The sequence below is a fragment of the Castor canadensis genome, chromosome 2 (assembly GCF_047511655.1).
Source record: "Castor canadensis chromosome 2, mCasCan1.hap1v2, whole genome shotgun sequence".
Lineage (NCBI taxonomy): Eukaryota > Metazoa > Chordata > Mammalia > Rodentia > Castoridae > Castor > Castor canadensis.
The window spans coordinates 77,305,585-77,323,710 of NC_133387.1; the positions used below are offsets into that span (position 1 = coordinate 77,305,585).

The following is an 18,126-nucleotide window of genomic DNA, read 5'->3' on the forward strand; positions in this document are numbered from 1 at the left end:
CTAGTCACTAGATGATGGACATATGCCCGTCTATCTTATGGACTGTCCAGTCCCTAGTCCTTCCATTTGATGACTCTTTGTCCTTCAGCTTTAGGTGAAATGTGGTCTTCGGAAATTGACCTTCTCTTAAGTGGTTCCCTATTATTTTCAGACTTTTGATTTATTAACAGTGTTGATACATTTACCAGCCTTTGTTATTTTTACATATATTTAAAATAAATTTTTTTCTTAGTCTACTTGGGCTCAAATTGTGATTCCACATATTATGAATTGTGAATATTGAACAATAGTGTGGCTTCTATATATACTTCAATTGCCTCATTTATAAAGTGAGCTTAATATTGACCTCATAGGGTTGTCATAAGAATAAGCACATTTTTACATGCAAAGTGCTTAGAATATTTACCAAGCATATAAAAAAGCTTTAAGACATATAACTATTACTGGCATTTTTAAATCAGCATATCTGGGTGGTGGAACGGTCTTCCCTAGCCAATTGCATCTTTCTCTCTTCCATTCCCTTTCTTTGGAAGACTTCCGTGACCAGCCAGCATAAGCCAAACTAGACTCCCTAGGATTCCCTTCCTTCTACCATTGCCCTGCTATCTGTCTCCATAACATTTAAAAATTTTAAGATATACAGTCATCCTTCAATATCCATGGGGGATTGGTGCTAGGACTCCGTGCTGATGCCAAAATCTGTAGATGCTCCAAGTTCCTTATATAAAATGGCATAGCATTTGCATATAACCTAATCACATCCTCCTGTGTACTTTAAATCATCTCTGGGTGACTTATAATACCAAATACAGTTTAAATGCTATGCAAATCATTTTCATACTATATTTTTTAGGGAACAATGATAAGAAAAATGTCTGTTCATGTATAGTACAGATGTAATTTTTTTCTGAATGTTTTCTATCTGCAGTGCATTGAATCCATAGATGTGGAACCCATAAATATAGAGGGCTCACTATTTACTTTTCTACAGATGAAATTTCTTTTTCACTATAATTTAAGTTTCACAAAAACATAGTGTTTGTTTTTTTCAATGCTATATTTTAAGAGTCTAGTAGAAGCAGATATTAGGCATTTAATAGATATCTGTTGATGAGTGATTAATTAAGAATCAATATCAGTAGTCTCCATAGCACTTTGTAAAAGTAGGCACGGATGTATCTGCCTTGCTTATGTGTATGTCTCTGGCATAAAGTGCTCCAGAGATATTTGTTAAAAGAATGAGTTAAAAATGTGAAAAAATATGTTTTGTGACTCTAGCAAAATCACAGGTACAGGATATCTTACCAATGAATACATTAGCTATGATCACTTTATTGGTGGTAATTATTATATATGTGGTCAACTCAGTTTTTATAAAAGACTACATGTATTTTTGAAAACCTGTCACTTACATCTTAGCTTATTACATACCCTTTAAATCCAATTTGTGTATATGCAGAGTCATTCCCTTTCTTTTTTACGTCCTTGAGATAAGAAGGTGACACTATGCATGTACTATTTATGATGCAATCAGATTAGGTTCAGCAAGAACTTGGTGCAGTGTATACCTATGTCGTTATTTATTTTTGCTCCCTAGTATTTCAAATCCCTCAACTGGACACAGTTTAAGTAAGTTCAGTTGATAGGCATCTGTTGAATAATTATTTTCTTCTGCATTTTAAAGATGCTTTTATAAGTAAAATATTAAAATTTCCAATTATATCTCAAGAGACACCATTAACACCAAACAGACATCATTTTGTTGTATGCTATGCAGGCTGATGGTCCAGAAATAGAAGGCATGTTCTTTGCCCTCAAGAATCTCCAGCTCTGTTGATGGGGTTCAGACACCTGCTCATTGTGGTGAGACTGGACCAGGCATTGCAAGTGGGCGATGTGCTCAAAACTCTTAAGTTTTTGTTTTGCTCATGACAATGGAGAAACAAAGAATTTCTAAGTTAACTTACACTAGGGCTCTTCTGGATTTTTATCTGTGGCTGAAAACATTGTCAAAACAATGGTCATTTTCACGGTGCCTTTTTTCTGAAGTGGACAGCAAAAAGGACAAACAGGCTGTTTCAGATGCTGTGGGACAGGGCATGGAAGTGACCACACGTCTGTACCTTAAAACCTCTACAGTGTGGCTGGAGGAATATTTACACTGTTTCTTAGTTACTGTGGGTTTGGGGCTGTTGTGGGTACTTCCTCTGCTCTACTACCTCTTCCCACACCCTTTTTATTCCTTCCCAGCTGGTTCCCTTTCTAATACCCAGCTTCCTCTTTCTTTTGGTTTCTCTCCTTGTGTCACTCTTCCCCTCCTCCACCGTTACTGATAACTTACTGCAAACTGATAACATATTTAACCTATATTAACCTTTAAAGCTATTCCTTTTGCTACATCAGGATTTTTACATCTTTAGCCACTACTTTCAAAAGAACAACTCAGTTATTTATAAGGCTGTGTTTCGAAAATTAAAGTGCACACTCACATTAGCTGTTACCCTAAATAACCTACCACTTTTGCTGATGCGTTTTTGTAGCATGGGGGTGTGACAGAGTGCAAGACACACTTGGCTGTGAAGGTGAGGCTCTATGCTAACAGTGTATACATGTTTATGTTCCAACAGTCATATGGTCTTAATCAAAACAAACCTACCTTTTGCTCTTTTAGGAAGAAAACCAACATTCCAATAATAAGTAAAAAAATACAAATGTTTATTGCCCTCTGAAATATTTTCCCATCTTGTGCACAGCTAATTAATTATCCTTATGAATGAATACTTGCTGTCCTGAACTACCCATGCCTCTTCCAGAAAATGTTTGTAAGATGCTAACCTGAAAGGCAAGATAAATGGATTTTATCTTTTTTTTTAGTTATAAAAGGAAGTAATGGCTCTCTACTTGAGAAATTGCTAACACCACTGCTGACCAAGACTTTTTCTCATTCTTAATCCCAGTGGGCTTTTTCAAGCTTGAACTCCCACAGTGACAGTTCCATTCAAGAGGCCTGAGATCATATGATCTGCCAGGCATACAGCTATCGCTACAACTCTCTCCACATTTGATGATAAAATGTTGTGGGCTTTTCCTTCCAGTGGTCTTGCCCACAGCACAAGTGTTGCTCAAGGCATTTCCTTTTCATCTTCCACACCATTTAATTACGTACAGAGATTCAAAACCAATGTATCACACGGGGGAACATGGTACAATGTGCATGCCTGGGAGGCCCACTTTTAATAGCTTGGGTTTGGAATAATGCCCAGCAGATCAGTGCCAAGCACCCCTGATTGTTTGACTCATAGGCCATATTTGGTGAAACCTTGACAGTAAAGAGAATTTAAGTAAAATTCAATCAGATTTCCCAGAAATCATAGAGTAAGCAAAGCAATAAAAATACACATTAGTAATGATATATTATGGAGCCATATTAATGCATATATAAGAGTTTATACAAATCAAGTAATGAATTTATATGTAAGTTACAACAATGCTAAACAATACTATATAAATAATGGACACATTTGGAAGTGCTCACAACATGATCAAAATCAGAAGTCCCAGGCTGGTTCTGATTCATGTAACTTCCTCATAGAGTTCAGCTTTGTGAGGCTGTGGTAATGTAAATGTTACCTGTGCCAAGATTCTACCTCTGCCATTGTGGTTCCAGGTCATGCCAACAGGTAAAGACATGTTTATGCCATGCTTAACTGCAGTGTAGTCTTCTAAAAGGCAGGGAGCAGGAAGAAAAATATTTATTTAGACAGATAAGAGAATAGGAAGAATTATTCACTTGCAATGATACAACAAAGTTAAAGAGTAGACAATTGTATAGGGCTCAGAATAGAAGGGGCATTCGGTGATTGTACGTTGAATATTTAAAATGGCTGAGCATTTCAGTTTATTTTATCCCGCTGGTATGCTGCTTTCCTTTGTTTCTCATTCACATCATTGTCTCTCATGAGAGTGCCTGGTATTTCCTCAGGCTCTTCTGCTGTGGTTTTCTCTTTAACCCAAACCCCTTGAACAGCCCTCACCATGCACATCTCCACTTTGCCCACAACAGTCCGCATCTTGTTTCACAGCTTCCCTCTTTCCTATCATTGTGTTCACAGTGTGCAAGAAAAATGAAGTTCCTATTCTAAAATGTTAAGATTCCCAGTGTGGTGTCTCTGCCCTGGATGAAAAATCTTCCCATTCTGGTGCTTAGAGAACTTTCTCACTTAAAACTTGTTTTTCTGCCAAGAACCCAAGCAAACAAGCCAGTCACAAATCTTGCTCATGAGCTTACATTTCAGGGTTGGCGAAGAAGCTCATTGATAGAGTACTTTTGTAGTGCGGGCAAGGCCCTGGGTTGGATACCCAGCACTGCAAAAAACAAAGAAAAACAAAACAACCAAAAATCCCACATAGATTTCTACATACAGATCTAAAATGCAGGTAAAATATAAATACATATAATTTTATACCAAGTAAAGGAATTCAAGACCTATGAGGCAGAGGAAATCTATTAGCTACTTGGGGAATACAACCAAGGTCCTCATTCTCAAATTTGGAAAACATCCAAAAGATATGAAAAAAAAAGTCAATAGCATGAAAGAGAAAGCAACAACAACAAAAGAAATAGAACAGATTACAATAGAAGATACTTCATATGCAGAGAATAATATAACAAAAATATAAACAAAAAGCTTAAGAACAAACTTTTAGACACTAAATATGCCTTTATTAGATAGTAATAAAATCTGCTATAGGAAACCTTGAAGGTAGTACCAAGAGAATTGTCTAGAAAGTAAAGCAATGACAAAAGTAAGGAAAATTTGAAAGAAAACAGAGATAAAAAAGTCAGTCTAAGAGTTACAACATCAGATATTGAGAAATGGGGAACAAAGAAAAGTGTGGGTGGAAACTTTCAAAGAATATGAGAAAGGTATTTCCCACAGTTAGAAGAGAACTGAAGCTTGGAGTAAAGGAGCTATTGATGGTCAGGGTGAATAAAGAGAAGACATACATAAATTCACTTGAGTTAAATTCCTCACTAAGGAAAAAGCAAAAAGCTTACATGCTGCTGAAGAGCCAGGAAAAAATGATCCTAATATATTGGGAAGACTCAGAATAGTATAGAAATCCTGGATGCTAGAAAACAACAAATCAGTGCCATAAAAAGCCTAAGAAAAAAAATGGCTTGAACCTAGAATTTTATATTCTTCCAAATTATTAATCAAGTGGAAAAGCAAATTAAAAATGTGTTAGAAACATAGTAACTTAGAAAGTATGGCTTTCATGTACCTTTATGTGGAAGGATTTACTTGATAAGAAAAATTCTTATTAAGTATTTTTAATGCTGAGAAAAAGACAGGAAATGAGGAAAAAAAAAAAAAGAAAAATGACTTCAAAGGATGCAATAAACAGTGGCACTAGTCCAGGAAGAGTTTGAGTTAATCCTAGGGCTGCAGTTGTATAACAGACCTGGAAACAATAGTTCCAAAGACTTGGTAGAATTGTTTTAAAGAAGAAAATTAAAATGGGTAAGATTAAGAAGCTGGATGAAATTAATGACACAGTGACAAACACATATGTTAGTTTTCCTCAACAAAAACATAGAAAGCTCAACTCCACGATAAACAAAGCCATGCCTCAAATGTAAAGCAACAAAAGACACAGTTTTGAGCAAGTGATGTGGTGTGAATGAGTGCTTTCTTTTGCATGGCACAGCAGTAATGCCACTGGACCTAGGAAGAAGGAATGTGTTCCTTGCACATCACTTGGCCTGACTGGGAATGAAATGTTCATAAACATGTACCAGGCAGGGTTTGGTGCGCAAAAAACACTGAAAAGTCTGTTGTGGAGAACGGGTTAAGGAGGACTTTAGAAGCTCCCATAATCATGAAACCTGGAGGCTAAAAGCAAGGCTCCACCAGAAGCATCTTTGTTCTCGCCTTTGCAGGTTGGTCCTGAAAGTTTAGACGCTTCAATGGCCCTACAGGAAATAAAGCTGTAGGAAATCATCCCAGACACCATAATGAACCTGCTGGCCCAAAAGACTGTGTGTGTGTGTGTGTGTGTGTGTGTGTGTTCCAGCTGGCTCTATAAACTCTCATGTTATGTGGCTCAAGTGTGCCAGACACCAGTTCTATGAGAGACACAAGCTTCCTCTAGCTTCCAACACTTCTCCAAGTGTATCTCATTGGATGACTCTTTTTTTGTTTTAACATAAGGTGTTGCTATATAGCTGGGCTTACCTTCAACCTGTGATTCTCCTGCCTTAGCCTCTCAAATGCTGAGATTGCAGACACCACTTCATTCAGACTCAATGGATGACTCTTAAAATGATTCTAGAGCTCTCCAGCTAAAATATTACAATCAGCATTTAAGGAACTTTAATATTATCATTGTATGATAGCTCAATACACTGGAAATATTTTGTCAAATGTAGGATACACAAAATTTCCAGATTTTGGGGTAACAGGTCCACTTACAAACACCATGACCACATGAAAGACAATCATTGGAACACCATTTCAGATGGTTGCAGAAGTAATTCAGAAAATTATGTACAACTGTGTGGCAGACTTCTGGTGTTGGGGATAACTGCCATAGAAATGGATACAGAAGAGCCCTCATATGCTTTGGTGAGGAAATGCCATGAAATGTGACCTGAGATATTCCACCCTGCACTAAGGTAGGGCTTGGAACTGGCAGAATAATGTGAACCACCAATAAGCAAAATCCAGAAGTAAGGATAACATTGGCAATACTTTTTTCAATAGGCAAAATGTGGAAGATGTAAAAAATAGCTGGAGCCAGGTGCCAGTGGCTCATATCTATAATCCTAGCTACTTGGGAAGCTGAGATTGGGAGGATCACAGTTTGAAACCAGCTGGGGCAAATAGTCCACAAGACCCCATCCCTCCAAAAACAATTATAGCAAAGTGGATTGGAGATTTGGCTCAAGTAATAGAGTACCTGTTTTGCAAACCTCAATCCCACCAAAAAAAAAAATTTGGATTATACATATAAATACTCAAAGTAAACGGAATGACAGTGTATTTGAGGATACTACTGACAGATACAAATGTTAACTAATGAACTAAAATAAAAACAACACAAAAAAGTTATTTCTTAGAGCAGAAGCAAATACTTAAATCAAGAATGAGCTATACACATATTATTTTGAAGGGGAGAAAGCGCCACCACAAGAAATAAAAACAGAAATAGAAGTAAGAAGTGATAGATGAGGGTTGGTGGCTAGGGGTGGGATCAAGATTATTGCCTTTCATTTTAAGATCCTTTTATAGTGCTTTAAAAAACATATGCATGTATTATCTTAATAAATAAAAAATTAAAGAAGGCTGTTCTTTTTGCCATTGATGATCAAATAAAGATATCGCTCAAAAAATTTTAAAATGTATTTGAGAAAATTTATCACTTTAATGATATTCCTACGCTGATGGATTATTGAAACTGTTTTGTTCTGTTTGGACCAAAGTCACCAGGATTTCATTTCTTAACGGCATTGAAAATGGTTTTAATTAGTTGCTCTGTCTCTCTTCCACACCATTGTATTTGGTCCCTCACCTGCTGCAGGTGAATCGCCAACAGTGCCATGTGAGTGCTGAGCTCTGCTCTTCTGACACTGTCTTCAGGATGACATGCACGAAAGGACTCACGTCCCTGCTTCAGGCAGAGGGAATAAGATCATGGTCCAAATGAACCCAATCATATCCGATAATATCTGGCAGTGTCAGAGGAAAGGAGTTTAATCAGAAATCATTAGCTGAGTTGTGTGTGCTTCAACTGTTTTATAGTGAACACGCATTAATTAGGAAAAGGCTATCTTTCTTAAAACAGACTCCAAAGGGAAGGGCCAACGTCAAACAATGTTAGCAAATGCTTGTTAAACCTACTCAAACAGGATTTTTGACTGCAAGACTTTTTTTTTCTCAGTGGTTAATTGAACATCCAATGTGAATATCAAATACAAAAATTGGCATTCTAAATTCTCATTTTACTAAGTATCTCATGGGATTAAAATACTGATGTATGTTTTAGAAACTTGGGAGTTTAAATTGGACAGAAATGTGATAAAAAGAATGGTAGATGAGGAAAGGCCTGGTAATACCTAGGCAGACGACTTGGTATTTTGGGAAATAACTGAACAGGAAAAAAACGTGTTTTAATAGAAATCAACTCAATCATATTCTGCAGGAAGGATTCAAGCTGCAAAGAAGAAAGGAGGCAATGACCCAGTGATGAGAAGACACTAGACACTGTAGCAATCCCAGTGGAGGCAGGTAAATGCTGGTATAATTTAGTGCAATATTCAGGATCCGTGTCACAAGGAAAATCTGACAGGTCATGGAGACTGTACGAATTTGAGAAGAAAAGTAGATGGGGTGAGAGTTTCATGAATTTGAGAATGGTGGGGAAACACCTGCATGCCCAGAAGACAGGAGCAGGCACACAAGCAGCTTGAATTCACAGGCTATTGCTTTTTCCTCAGGTAGATGCCTGAAGCAACAAATAACACAACTTTAGGACTAAACACCTACCATGCTTGGTAGCTGTAACTTTTGCAGTTTGAGGTGCTACAGCAAAATTAGTGCAAATTTCTTTCTTCCTTCAAAATTTCACAGATAGAAAATTCGTCCTTACCATAGATTTCAGCAACCCCAGCAAGAAATTTTTTCTTTGTGTCTTAATTTAGATTTTCACTTTGATACCTGAATATCCAGCAACTCTACTATTGTGCCTTCGGTCCATTATTAAGAAAAATAAGTGCTCCTTGAACACAAGCACAGCAATGCTGCAACAGTCAATTTTTGATTATCGTGATAATCAGCGTGCTACAAAGGGACTAACAATTCAGTAGTGCATACAGAGAGGATACGCTGCACAAAGGGATGGCCTGTGTTCTGTGTGGGACAGAGCAGAGAGGATGTGACATATCATTATTTAACTTAGAATGGTGTGCGGTTTCAAAACAGTGAAAAGTTTATTTTTGAAATTTCCCATTTAGTATTTTCAGATCATAGTTATCTGAAATAGCAGAAACCAAAACATTAGATAAGGGAGCTGTACTGTAATCTAATCCTGAAGGTACTTAATTTTTAATTATATACAATGAAAACACTTCATTTTGTGTAAGACATAGCTTAATACATTATTTGGGCTGAAATTGACATTTGTTTCACAAAAGGAAAAATAAGCATTTTCATAAAGAGCTTTAATTAAAATATTAGCATGAAATATCTGTATGACATATTTATTTTAAGGTACATACATAGCCATGTAAATTTATATTTTACTTGTAGAAATTTACTTCTCTTCTTTTAAATAGCAAATGGGGACAATATTTTCCCTATTTGTGAATGATATGATTCTACACTAAGATTCCACCAAAAACTCTATTTCTAATAAATGCTTTTGACAACATAGCAGGGTATAAAATCAGTAGCTTTTCTATATCTGAAAATATTAACTCCCATATAAAATGTCATAACATTGTTGAGAAATAGTTGTCTTGCTCTCTGTCCCTCAGTTTTATCTCTATCCATCTGTCTTACTCATCTATCTACCATATCTGTCTACCTACCTACCTATCAAATCCACCTCCTTCTATCATCCATCTAGATCATCTATGAATTTATGTATCTTCTATGTATCTATCTAATTCTTGCTACCATCATAATCATTGTATTTCTTTTTTAGTGTACTGGCACTTTGCCGTAGATTGTAGATCGACTCAATACATATGACCCAGTTAACTGAATGCAATTTTGGAATCAATTTTCCAAGTGAAATTTTTCTTAGTTCTTGGAAGTAAAAGTAACTGTTTATAATAACACAAGTTATTCTAAAGCTACTTTCCTTGACCACTGATTTCAGGAGCAGGAATATGAAAACTGCAACATTCTAGTTGGAATTTAAGAAAGTATATCTACTGCTTTAATCAGAGAGAAAAAGTGTTATCTTTAGGCAAGAAAAACCCAATGTTATCTGGTCTAGACAGGACTTCTTTTAGTTGATTGGAAGTTTTGTGGCAGGAATCAGGAGAGCCCTGGTAAAGAAAGAATAAGAACACACAAGGGAAGTATGAAAATCAAAGACCTCTTTACAATACAATCGCTTTGTTCTCTAAGTAGCAGCTTTTTAATCAGACAAATTCCCGACAGAATGTAGGGAATATTTTTTTGTTTTAGTTTTATACATTTTAATGTATTTTACTGTAATATTTTCATACTTGCATATAGTGTTTTTTGATAATATTCGCCCTCCCCATTACTGTTTTTTGATAATATTCACCCTCCCCATTACTGTCTTTTGCTCCGCTCTTGTTGATCTCCTTCCTCTTCCCCAAGTAATCCCCCTTCTACTTTCATATGTTTTTTTTTTCTGCTTTAAATGTTTGTTTTTGGGGGGGTGGGGCAGTATGGGGGTTTGAACTCAGAGCTTCCCACTTGTTAGGTAGGTGCTCTTCCATTTGAACCACGCCTCTAGTCTTGTTTTTGGTTGATTTATTTTGGAATAGGGTCTCATATTTATGTACGTGCTGGCCTGAACTCTGATCCTTCTCTTTAGGCTTCCCATCATGCTGGGATGACAGGCATGTGCCACCATGCCTACCTTTTTCTGTGGAGATGGGGTCTTGTGAAATTTTTATTCGGTTTGACTTCCAACCACTATTCTCTCCATCTCTGCGGTACCTTGTCTAAAAACCTTTTTTTTTACTAGCATAAACTAAGTGTAGAAAGGGTTATCATTGTGGTATTGGCAGCATACATTTTGTGAGAAATACGTTCACAAGTCCAAACTCAAAGAATGGACTCAAAGACACACGAGTTTCAGTGAAAGCGACTTCAATGGTGATGTTAAGATGGGGTGCCTGCAGGAGCAGCGGTACCAGAAGCTGTTACAATAAGCACTGTATTGCCTGATACGCAAGTCCCTCCCCTGGTTGCTCATTAGCTGAGCACTATGGGGTTTACATTCTTCCCCCTCCCACCTCGAGTTTGCCTAATTCTTACTGAGTTATTTAAAATATGCCTCTTTGAATTGGTCAAAAACATTAAAGGCGGGCTGTAGATGGCTAGCTGCCTCCTTTGTGGTGGAAGTATCTCCATGTGCGATGTGCCTTCAGGCGTGCACACAGTTTTTACCTATTTTCTTATTTTATCATGGTTTACCCCTCCCAGTTTAAGTTCCTGTATCAGTTGCCCCTCCCCCAATACCTGCAAGCCGATAAGCGAACAAGCCGCTAGGATCAAATGCCTTGCCTTGAAAGTGGACCACCACTGACTTTATTTCTAACACATATAATACACTTTGACCAAATTCACCCCAGGTATATTTTTATAAAGCTTTTTATTTTCTTTAATGATTTCCTTAGCTTTCGTTATTTCTTCACAAGAAATCCATAATTTTTGGCTATTCTAAAAAATACAGAAAAACCAAAAAAATGAGAAAACATAAAATTTGAAATTTAAACTTATTATTACTCTACTATCCACGTTTTTAAAAGCAAGATTATAATTTTTTGGTGCGTTAACACCCAAATTTTATTTGTTTTTAAATAAAATCATATACACACAGCAGAATGTGCTACCATTATTTGCCATTTTTTTTCTGTAGGAATGTGGGAGAATTATACAGAACTCTCACGAAAGTACCTAAACGCGGTGCTCAAAATCCTTTGTTTTTCTTTGTGTTGTTTTTTAGTGTAACTGGATAGTCTCTAGTTACACTTTTGTTTTTGGAAAAACACAGACTAAGGAAGCCAAAGTGGGCCACCCCTCAGAAAAAAAATGTTCTTTGTAGGTTTTTTTCTGATACTTAAAACTTTTTTGGTTGTTTTGGGCATGTGCTAATGGATTACAGGGCAGCTTAAGAAACTGTGATCCCAAAGATTGCCAAGAGTGTGGCCATGGCAAGTCAATGAAGAGTCTCCTGGTGACAGGATGATAAGGAAGCCATGGTGCTGTATTTCAGTGAGCGACCATGACAGAACTTGGGCAGAGAGTGTCCCTGGTGTCTTGCTGTGAACTGAAGATGGAAACCCCTCTCCAAGTGTCCTAAATCCTGTCAAACTCTTTTGATTCTTCCAGAACTCTGAGGAGGCTAGGCCTTCTCCTTATCTGCATGTGACCTTGAATTTCTTGACAGCCAACTGAGTCATGAGAAGATTTGTCTTCAAATTGACAGAGAAGACCGATGGCCTTCATGTTTCACTCACGGGTTTCTTCCTGACTGGAGGCCCCTGACCACCTGACCTCCTGGTTAGCTTTCTTCCTTTCTTCTTTCTTTCTTCCTTCCTTCCGTCCTTTCTTCCCTCCATCCCTTTCTTTCTTTTTGTTCCTTCCTTCCTTTCTTTTCTTCTTGTTGTTTGCTTTTTTAGAATTTTTACCTTATAAATTGCAAATTGTAAATTCCTACCTTTGTGAGGTGCATTATCTTCTACAACTCAGAAATGTCTTTCTTAAGGATTTAGGAGAAAGTTGATCAAGAAAGACTCTCATTCCAGGAATGAGGGAGGGGAGATATAGGAGAATGAAGGTGGGAGTGAAAAGCAAGTCTGATAATATTGTAAGAACTTTTGTAAATGCCACAATGTACCCTGAACACAACAACAACACAGTGTCTAGATGAGAGGAATGAGGACTACAAAGCTGTCAGGCAATCTTTCTGAAATATGACTTTCTTGCAGCTGAGGTATTGTGAGTGATCCATCTATGGGTTTAAGGTTTTGCATGCTGAATGCTGCTCCTCCTGTGGCTGGCTGGATGGAGTAAAGTCGAATCTGTGTGAACAGTTCAGGAGACCAGGGGAGGATAAATCACAGGATGAGGGTGCTTTCCATAACAATAAACCAGTAGCTTCTCTCAAAGCCTCCTTGGGGGAGGTAGCTGTCTAGCTTTGATAGTGACTAATTAATAAACATAGATGACCTAATTACATAACTTTTTCCTGTATTCCTGTAGCTCACTCAGGGCTTAAAAACTCTGAAACAAATTCAATCTGTCTTCCCTATTGTAACAGTCTTGAACCCTATTATAATAGTCTTGAATAAAGTCTTGCAGGTTTTAATAATCATCTGGTGTGATTTTATGATTTTATCTTTAACAATAAAATGTGGCACCAGAGTATAATGGCATACAATCTCCCCTCCCCTTTCTTATTCCCTCTTCTCACTTTCTCTTTCTTTGTTTACAGATTCTGAGAAGAGCCAGTGATGGGACAGAAGAGTCTCTGGCTCAGAGAAGGGGCCTGGCAGGATCAGAAACTTTGAATGGACTCTGGACTTTAGGTGTGAAAGACACAGAGAAGATTTCCACAGACAGTTTGGTCAGAGAAGGGTTGGAGCTGTAGACCTCTGATTAGAGGGCTTGGTTTACAAGCAGTGTGGACAGCCCCTGCAAAGTTAGGGAGATCCTATTTCAAAAACTAAAAGCAAAAGAGCTGAAGGGGCATGACTCAAATGATAGAGCCCTTGTTGGAAGCCATAGGTTCCAATATAAATAAATAAAATGAAAAGCAAGAAAAGTATGTTATGTGAAACACATCTCGTTCCTTTAAGAATATATTCTTTTTGTAAATGTTTTTAAAGGACCCATATTGTATTATAATTAGCTTACTAGTTCAAATTAATAAATAATCAAAGGTATGAATGTTACAAACTATGTGGTAACTTAATACATACATCAAAATTGCATTAGCTAATATTTAAGAATATATTTAAATCACAATATGTTTGTGAATGTCTAGAGAAAAAAATTGGTACTGTGGTACCTCAGGTAAGTTACTTGGGCAACCAAGTCCCTAATTCCCATTCTTTACCTATAAAATAGGAAAAAATATTTGTACTTTCATAGTGGTTTTTGTTAATTTTCATTATTAAATGAACTGTCAATAAGGCATTAGAAGAGTGCTTATTGCGTAGGCTATCAACCAATAGCAGTAGTTCTGTTGTTTTATTAGGAGTAGTTTTATTACTTTAAGTTATTTTAATATTTTGGAAAAATTAATAAGAAGAAGTGTCTGTATCAGAATGAATATGTTTGTGTAAGTGATCAGGGCAGACCCCAGCTTCTCTTACTTTTGTTATTTGAAAATATCACTGCAGACTGGGGTTGTAGCTTAATGGTAGAGCACTTGCTTAGTATGTGCAAAGGCCTTGGGTTCTATCTCCAGCACTGCCAAAAAAGAAAACCACTAACCTAGTATAAATAACACTATATATATTTGCATCTCTTACATGGTAGTTGCTTTTTCTGGAATAATAATCAACTAAGATTATATAGGTGGATATAGGAGGGTGAATATGATGGAAATATTATGTACTCATGTATGAAAATAGAAAAATAAGACCTGTTGAAACTATTCCAGGAATGGGGGAAGGAGGGTAAAGGAGAATTCAACTATGATATATTGTAAGAACTTTGGTAAATGTCACAATGTACCCCTAGTACAACAATAATAAGAGAAGATTATATGTGTGAGAAGCAATTTTGCAAGGGGAATATGTTCTTATTATTCTCTGCCTTTTCAGCATTCATTGGAATCTCCTTCAAAATGAAAAAAAAAAGAAAAAGGCAAAACATACATAATGTTCCAGAAAAATTAGTTGAAAAGAAAGAAGCAAAGTCACAAATGTTCTGTGATAGAAATGATCAGATATATAGACAACTAAGAGTTAGGATTTTTTCCATTCCCATAATCATGATTGATCATATAGTGGCTATAAATTTACCTCATGGTAATAGCATTACAAAGACATATGATCTTGCACAACCTCCAAAGATAGAAACCTATTCATGTACAGTGATTCCTAGAATTTTTTATTTGGAATGATTTGGTAGATCACAATTGCCATGAATATATCAAATAATGTTTGAACTTGTACATCATGATGGAGTATTATCAGACATTGTGAGAAATTGATAACAAGGACAACAATATGGGCCTGTCTACACAAGATTATATTTCAAATCCCCAGCCATTTTTAAGATCAATTTGATGATATTTAAGATATGTTACTACCTAGAATAAACATAATAACAGATTGGAATCTTTACTGTTTTATTTAGTTAGTAAATTATTGGGTTTGTTTGTTTTAATGACAAATGGTACAGAGACTTTCTTATGTGTATTGTAATGTTCTTGAAAAACCACTCTACTACTTCATTTAACACTCATTCTATTATATGTACACATTAATTTAAAGTAGCCTCTAACTATATAAGATAAAAAGAATTTATATGGTTCTACAAAAACTAACTGCTTTTCCTAAATCTGAGATTTGATTTATTGATACGTCTAACCTGGGTCTAGTTAATAAATTAATTTTTTCAGTCTTCCTGTTTATGTAGTCTTAGTTTCTGAGCTAAGATTTGGTAAAGTGAAATCCCTAGCATTCTAAACATATCAACTTGTATATAAACAGGAAGATTCAAAGGTCGTTTGCTGCACTGAGAGCTAGATCTACTAATGATTAGAAGATTGTAGTCTTAGATTATATAGGAAAGCATCATTAGCTTTGGAGGATTTGTCAGAAAAATCTGTATGGTTTTATTATTTTTCAGTGTTTTTCTTTTGACCATGCAAGAACATAAAAACTAAAAAAAAAGTACTTAATTTAAAAACATACTCTTTAAAAACAAGCACAAAATAAGATTGAATGCATGCTTTAGGCCAAGTAAGAAGTCAAGGAGATAAAATTGTACTTTATTCGGCTAAAGTTCACAAGGTTGATTAGCTGGGATGCATTTAACAATTCAGAAGATTGTTAAATATATAGTTTTAAATCTAAAACTATGAAATAGCAAATTGTTTAGTTACAGATACTGTTAGTTGTGCATTTTTTCACATATATAATATCAACAGTGTTACTGACTTAAAGTGGTTTGTTCATTGGGAAGGATTATTACAAATTTCATTTCAGACAAATGATCATTTTTCTATGTATTATTTGCTGCAATAAAATGCACAGCATTCTGGCACTCAATTTCAATGTTATTGGATAAAATCAGAGGTACCAACTGTGGCTCTACAACAAATATTTCAATTATATTCTCAATAAAGAGATCAATGGGTTAACCCAACATCCTACCTGTAACTTTAGGTGATAGCACATATTATTTTAACTCATTCATGTAGCTGTGTGTGTAATTCTCATAAAATTATAGAAGGCTTTTAGATTTCTCCCTCCCTCCTTCCCCTACTCTCTTTAATCTCAGGAAGCCTTTCTAATTTTCCCCCCAAACATACTATTATACTCTTTATTTTGTTAAATTGAGTACAAGTGTGTGGAGAGAATGATGGTCCCAATAGGAAAGTTCATTGTCTCTCAGTGTAACCCATGTTTAATTTCAGTTCTGGATATTCTATGTATCTCCTGTTTTCTCCATCTACTCTAGTCTCTCCCACTTCCAACTAAGTTAGCATAACTTTATAAGGTTTTCTCGCAGGAATAGGTGGAGTCTCTGTAATGGCAGCATCCCAATGACTAGATAGATTTCCATCCACCCTCATTTTCTCCATTTCAGGTAAAATTATGCACAGTAACCTCAAAACAGAAGTGGATTCTTCATCCTTGTATATTCAAGCACTAATGTCAAGTACTTTGTTAAAAATTTTTGCCTAAACTAGACATGATTCAATTGTCTGGAAAGCCTAACATCTATGGCAAACTTCATTTGGTTTTGCAGACAGTGTATTTTCCTGATGACCTAATTTTATAGCAAAAATACTGTTTTCTGACATTTGGAACTTTGTTAAGTTATGACATTTTTTCACTGATCATCATCAGTGTTTAAAATGAGCCATTGAAAATGCATGGCTTCAGGACTGGAGGTATTGCTCAAGTGATAGAGTACCTATCTCACAAGTGTGAGTTCAAACCCCAGTGTCACAAAAAAAGGAAATTACATGGATTCATTTTATTTACATTATGGTAGTGCACTAAGTCTGTACAGTAAATATTCTGAGATGGCTGTGGGCCTTTTGGATGTGGTCATGGATTACTGTTTGTTGAGATTGGTTTATTCCAGCACAAGAAAATAATGGTCACGGGGTATGTGTGTGTGTGTGTGTGTGTGTGTGTGTGTGTGTGTATTAAAATGAAAAGTATATAAAACTTAATTGTAGTTAAGAGTCTGAATCAACTGATAGCCCTTAAGACTTTTCTTTTTTAATTTCCTCTAAGAAAGATAAAATGGGACAAAGGAAACAATTGTAAAACATGTGGGATTCCAACAGGGATAATCATCTGTAAATCTCTGAAATGGGAAATTGAGACTTCTTTCATCTGTTCTCTCTCTCATTTCTAAATAGGAAGAGTAGGAGTGTCTTAGTAAGCTGGGCTAGGCACAAAATAATTCCCCAGAGGCATTATAGGACAATTCAACTGGGCATAAGAATTTTAATGTAAAAATGGGAATGTTTAAATGTATGCTTATACATGGCTTAAAAATTAGAATCTATTCTTTCAGAGTTGTGCCTTCTCTGAATGTTGTGATTATCTTTCATTTGGGATTCTCTTTCTATTTTTTTCTCTGTAGCTGTTGAGAACTCTGGAGTTTGTTCCTGTTTGAGAGGAAACAACTTACTTCCCACCTCCAGCCACCCAGGGAACTAATGGAAAGTCTAGGAGAAAGGAGACGTAGGTTGAACACTGTAGACACTGTTCATGGCCTACGGGGAAATGTCTCTCTTCATTTCTGGGGCTTCTTCTGTCTGTCAGAGTGCCACAGACTAATAGGTCTTAGAGTGTGAGCTGAGGGGAATGGGGCTGAAGGAGCTCCTCAGCCTCCTTTTAGAGGAAAGAGGTGATAGATGTAGGCCTGTCTTTAGCCTAAGAGAGTACTTTGCTTCCTCAGTAAAACCAAGTCATCATGGAGAGGAGTTTCATAGATATTTGGGTCAAAGCTTTTACTTTGGAATTTGAGTGTCCTTTTCCTCCATGTGTAGGTGTGTGCACAAACACACACACTCAATTAGAAGACATGAGAACCCCATTTGGGTAAGTTTAAGCTATGACAGACAAACAAAAGTGGCCTTCTGAATTCTGACCCTTTCTCTCTTCATCTCTGACATAATATTAGTGTCATAAAACTTCTTTTCATAGAGCTTTGT

The 18,126-nt window shown here is 36.3% G+C and overlaps 1 long non-coding RNA gene across 2 annotated transcripts in view; it reads left to right on the plus strand.

Annotated features, from left to right (window-relative positions):
• Positions 1-13,642, plus strand: part of LOC141417352 (uncharacterized) — a 29,462-nt gene extending 15,820 nt beyond the window's left edge. The window contains exons 2-3 of one of the 2 annotated variants that reach the window (XR_012441887.1): positions 8,206-8,291; positions 13,207-13,642. This is a non-coding gene — a long non-coding RNA (uncharacterized lncRNA). Of the gene's footprint in view, positions 1-8,205; positions 8,292-12,101; positions 12,270-13,206 lie in introns of those variants that run through there. The other variant, XR_012441886.1, reaches the window with a different exon arrangement.
• The last annotated feature ends 4,484 nt before the right edge of the window (positions 13,643-18,126 follow it).